Source organism: Nomascus leucogenys, chromosome 7b, assembly GCF_006542625.1.
Source record: "Nomascus leucogenys isolate Asia chromosome 7b, Asia_NLE_v1, whole genome shotgun sequence".
In the NCBI taxonomy this organism is placed as follows: domain Eukaryota; kingdom Metazoa; phylum Chordata; class Mammalia; order Primates; family Hylobatidae; genus Nomascus; species Nomascus leucogenys.
Genome location: NC_044387.1, coordinates 14,124,971 through 14,130,970, shown reverse-complemented (window position 1 = coordinate 14,130,970; position 6,000 = coordinate 14,124,971).

Here is a 6,000-nt window from a genome sequence, read left to right as displayed (position 1 = left end):
GTCTTTACTAAAAATACAAAAAATAGCCAAGTGTGGTGGCACGCGCCTGTAGTCCCAGCTACTCTGGAGGCTGAGGTAGGAGAATCACTTGAACCTGGGAGACAGAGTTTGCAGTGAGCTGAGATTGTGCCATTGTACTCCAGCCTGGGCGACAGAGAGACTTCATCTCAAAAAAACAAAACAAAACAAAACAAAAAAACAGGAACAATGCCTAGCCCATGATGAATTGTTTTATTATCTGTGACTCTTATTGTTCATTGGTTGATTCTGTCCCTTTCTGACCACAGCCTCATGGGAGGCACAGGCGAGGGAAGAACGTGGCTTTGGGAGCTGGGGAACCCTCATTCTCATCCCAGCTCTGCACAAACTTCAGCATGACCTTGGCCAGGCCCCTTCCCCTCCTTGGCCTCAGCCTCCATCTGTAGAGCTGGGCCGATGCCAGAGCCAATGACCTCCGCGGGCCCTCCTGCACAAGGATTCTCTCCCTCTTTCTGATCTATTTTTGCCTGACGCCTCTCCCAGGGGCCTGTGGGCCTGAGCTAATTTTCCTGGCTGGCCCCAATCCAGGCAGCTCAGGTGGAGAGCGCCAAGCTAATGAGGCCAAGGTCATGGTCCAGTTAGCGTCCCTGGGAGGAACCGTGGCTTTTCAGCCGGACTGTAGCTTCCTGACCAGTCACTGAGCTCAGGTAGAGGCGGGCCCTAGAGGAGAGGACAATAGCAAAGCTGGATCCTGGAAGTCATCGCTTCCAGTAACTGCTGCTCAGGGCCCAGGGCCCAGATACCCTTTGTGACTGCAGGGCAGCATGTCCGGGCTCACGTCACCATACCAGGACGATTCAAGGAGTGTGTACATTGGGGCTTAGGTAGAGAACCAGGTAGGTCACCAAGTGCCTGCAAGTACACCCACACCTGTCAAGTCAGGAAGATGAGAACCAATTCTACCGTTAAATCTAAAGCACACTGGGAGGCCGAGGCAGGAGGATCACCTGAGGTCAGGAGTTTGAGAACAGCCTGGCCAACACGGCGAAACCCCGTCTCTACTAAAAATATAAAAAATAGCCAGGCGTGGTGGCATATGCCTGTAGTCCCAGCTACTCGGGAGGCTGTGGCATGAGAATCGCTTGAACCTGGGAGGCAAAGTTTGTATTGAGCCAAGATCACGCTATTGCACTCCAGCCTGGGGGATAGAGCGAGACTCTGTCTCAAAAAAAAAAAAAAGAAAAAATATATATACATAAAGCAGAGCGCATGTCCATATTCTCTCAAGGTGACCCACAGCATGGCTCCCTCTTTCTAACATCAGCACTTTCCTTCTTTCTACGTGAGGCATTTCCACCACTTTTAAATCAGAAGTAAGACAGAGTAAGGCTTCCTCTTTTACCTGCCACGAGGGCCAGGGTTGTCTGTTTCTTCTCTGTTACATCCCTGACACCTAGACCCGTGCCTGGCATACCGACACTAGGAGCTCAGTCAATATTGTTGAGCGAGTCAAATCACCACTGTTCCAGAGTGAGGCTGCAGACTGCATTTGAATGGACACAGTATTGCCAGTGGGTTTGACTCAGTTTTGTTCAAATATTTCAATTTCTTTTTTTGGTTTGTTTTTTTGAGGGAGTCTCACTCTCTTGCCAAGGCTGGAGTGCAGTAGCGTGATCTCGGCTCGCTGCAACCTCCACCTCCTGGGTTAAGGCGATTCTCCTGCCTCAGCCTCCCAAGTAGCTGGGGCTACAAGCATGCGCCACCACACCTGGCTAATATTTTTGTATTTTTAGTAGATACAGGGTTTCACCATGTTGGTCAGGCTGGTCTCAAACTACTGACCTCAAATGATCCACCTGCCTCAGCCTCCAAAAGTGCTGGGATCACAGGCGTGAGTCACCGTGCCTGGCCTCAAATATTCTATTTCAACGGGTCTGGTAAAGCTTGTTATTTAGAGAGTAATATGTGAAGGCTCTAGAAAAAGCAATTCTCCTGTCTCAGCCTCCCAAGTAGCTGGGACTACAGGTGCCCACCACCATGCCTGGTTAAGTTTTTGATTTTTACTAGAGATGAGGTTTTACCATGTTGGCCGGGCTGGTCTCAAACTCCTGACTTCAAGTGATCTACCTTTCTTGGCCTCCCAAAGTGCTGGGATTACAGGCGTGAGCCACCACACTTGGCCAAATTACTCCTTTTACAATCTGCCACAACCCCCTGATTTGAACATTTTGCAAATTTGAATGTTCTCATTAGGTTTTCAACTCAGTTCAGTGAATGTTTATTATTAAGTATTGTGATTATATTATTATTAATTATTGTTATTATTTAATAAGAATAATTGAGTTCTTACCATAAGCCAGACTTTGGGTTAAACACATAACATGTAGATTTAGTTAATTTTCATGACAAATCTATCAGATGGGCACTACTGCTATCCCTACTTTACAGATGAGAAAACTGAGGCAGACAGAGGTTAAGTAAATTGCTCAACCCCACATGAATAGTAAATTCTGGAGCTAGGAGTCAAACTTCAGAGCCTACACTCCTAATCACAGCTAATGTTGCTCTTCAGGACGTACTTTGCATGCAAGTACAGTAACTGTCTACAAGGCACTGGTGATTAAAAAATGAATGAAGCCTTTAACAGGTGAATGGTTCAGCAGACTGTGGCACATCCACGTCATGGAATACAATTCAGCAACAGCAAGGAATGAACACTACTGAGGCACACAGTAACCTGAATGACTCTCCAGAGAATTATGCCAACTGCGAAAAGGCAATCCCCAAGACTTACATACTCTATGATGCCATTTACTTATTTATTTTGAGACCTAGTCTTGCTCTGTCACCCAGGCTGGAGTGCAGTGGCGTGATCTCGGCTCACTGCAACCTCCGCCTCCTGAGTGCAAGTGGTTTTCCTGCCTCAGCCTCCCAAGCAGCTGGGGCCACAGGCATGCACCACCACACCCAGCTAATTTTTATATTTTTAGTAGAGACGGGGTTTTACCACGTTGGCTGGGCTGGTCTCGAACTCCTGACCTCAAATGATCCACCCTCCTCGGCCTCCCAAACTGCTGGGATTACAGGCGTGAGCCACCGTGCCTGGAAAATTATTTATTTTTAAGATTTGTTAAGTGTAGTCTTGAGAAGCGGGAAAGAGTAGAACAAAGAGTTTTATCTGCTGTGACTGAACAATCAATTGAGATAATGCGGCACCTTCAGATCAGCTGATTCCATTTATCTAACATTCTTAAATGGACCTGATTATAGACATGAAGAATAGATTAGCAATTGCCAAGGCTTAAGTAGGGATCAAGGTGGGAGAAAACTGGGTGAGGCTATAAAAGGGCAACAAGAGGGATTCTTGTGGTGATAGAAATATTCTATATCTTGATTATATCAATGCCAATATCCTGGTTGTGATATTGAAGAGGCTAAAGCTGCATTTCGTACAATAAAATGCCATTAGCAGCCTATAACCCCAAAGGAGAAAACTGGCCAGTTGTGTATTAAATCTTTGTGTGTTTGCATATGGGACATTTAAATGCTTAATTTATATGCCAACATTTAGCATTTTTGCAAGATGTTACTATTAATGGAAACTGAGTAAAGGGTACATGGGATCTCTCTGGATTACTTTGTACAAATGCAAATAAAAATGCTAATTTAAAAAAATAGAATGAGGCCAGGTATGGTGGTTCATGCCTGTAATCCCAGAACTTTGGGAGACCAAGGTGGGAGGATCGATTGAGGCCAGGAGTTCAAGACCAGCCTGGCCAACATAGCAAGACCCTATCTCTACAAAAAATTAAAAAATTTAGCTGGGCATGGTGGCGTATGCCTGTAGTCCTAGCTACTGCAGAGGCTGAGGCAGGAAAATCACTTGAGTCTGAGAGGTCGAGGCTGCAGTGAGCTATGATGGTGCCACTATACTCTAGCCTGGGCAACAGGGCAAGAGAATGAGGCAGAGGGGAGCCCAGCCTAGCAGGAAAGGGAGGTTGTATCAGTCAGGGTTCTCTAGAGAGACAGAACTAATAGGATAGATGTATATATGCAGGGGAGTTTATTAAGGAGTATTGACTCACACGACACCAGGTGAGGTCCCACAACAGGCTGTTTACAAGCTGATGAGCACAGAAGCCGGCCAGAGTCTCAAAATCTCAAAAGTAGGGAAGCTGACAGCACAGCTTTTAGTCTGTGGCCGGAGGCCTGAGAGCCCCTGGCAAACCACTGGTGTAGGTAGGTCCAAGAGTCCAAAAGCTGAAGAACTTGGAGTCTGATGTTCGAGGGCAGGAAGCATCCAGCACGGGAGAAAGACCATGGAAGGGAGTGAAGGCCGGAAGACTCAGCAAGTCTAGTCCTTCCTGCTTAATTCTAGCCGTGTTGGCAGCTGATTAGATGGTGCCCACACAGATTGCGGGTGGGTCTGCCTCTCCCAGGCCACTGACTCAAATGTTAATCTCCTTTGGCCACACCCTCACAGACACACCCAGGAACAATACTTTGCTTCCTTCAATCCGATCAAGTTGACACTCAGTATTAACTATCACAGAGGGCTTCCAATGCAGTGACGGTTGACATGAGTCCTCAGGGTTAGTTTGCAGGTCAGAAGGGAGAGGACAGGAGGCCTGAGGCAGGCAGGACAGCATGTGACAGTGGGCTGCTTGGGTCTTCCTTCCCCAAAGTCATCCTGGGGCGGTGAGATCTCGGGCCATTCATTCCATTGCACAGAGGCATTAATGCAGGCTATCTCCCAACTTGCTCATAAAAATGTTAAGTGATGGACAAAATAATGTCTTTACATTTTTCTTAAACGTTTGGTTCCTGCTGCTGCTTATCTGGTAGAGGCTCATCAGAGGAGAAAATGAAGGAAGATTCCCTTGTCAAACATCACACCAGAGAACGAGCGTCTTTGTTCAGCCTGTCAGGACCATCTTTCACATTCAATTTAGAAAAATGGCAGATGTTAATGTTTTTCCTGTTAAGAGATAATTTCTTTTTAAAATGTTTGGTTTTTTCCCCCCACCCCCCTTGGTATGCCTAGTCCTGCTTTTTATATGATAACAGCCTAGGGGTGGAAAGAGTGAGAGTTTGGGTGACAGAGACCCTTACATTTGAATCTTAATTCCACCACTTAGAGGCTATGGTCATGACCTTAAGTCTGTCTCCCTGAGTTTCACTGCCGGAGACTAATCATACTGAATAGGCCAGTATTGCCAAATCCCAGTGCTAGGATGGGGATTAATGAGAAAACATTTGCCAAAAAACCTAGTATACCTTGTATAATACCTGACACATAGTAGGTGCTCAATAAGTGATACTTATTTATTTTTTTTTTTTGAGACCGAGTCTCACTCTGTCACCCAGGCTAGAGTGCAGAGGCGCGATCTCGGCTTACTGCAACCTCTACCTCCCGGGTTCAAATGATTCTCCTGCCTCGGCCTCCCGAGTAGCTGGGATTACAGGCGTGTGTCACCACACCTGGCTAATTTTTATATTTTTAGTAGAGACAGGGTTTCACCATGTTGGCCAGGCTGGTCTTGAACTCCTGACCTCAGGTGATCCGCCTGCCTCAGCCTCCCAAAGTGCTGAGATTACAGTTGTGAGCCACCATGCCTGGTCAATAAGTGGTACTCATTGTTAATAACAATTCTAATTTATCTAAGGATTTAAAGCTATGTACCTTTCACAGTGCTCTACAAACAGCTTCCCGATTTCCAGAAACTTTGCTTATATCAGCCAGGATAGTCTAGGTTATGCTGCAGTAAAAAACAAGCCCCCGGGCCAGGCACAGTGGCTCACGCCTGTAATCCCAGCACTTTGGAAGGTCGAGGTGGGTGGATCACCTGAGGTCAGGAGTTCGAGACCAGCCTGACTAACGTGGTGAAACCCTGTCTCTACTAAAAATTCAAAATTAGCCAGGCATGGTGGTGCATGCCTGTAGTCCCAGCTACTTGGGAGGCTGAGGCAGGAGAATTGCTTGAACCTGGGAGGTGGAGCTTGCAGTGAGCCGAGATCGCG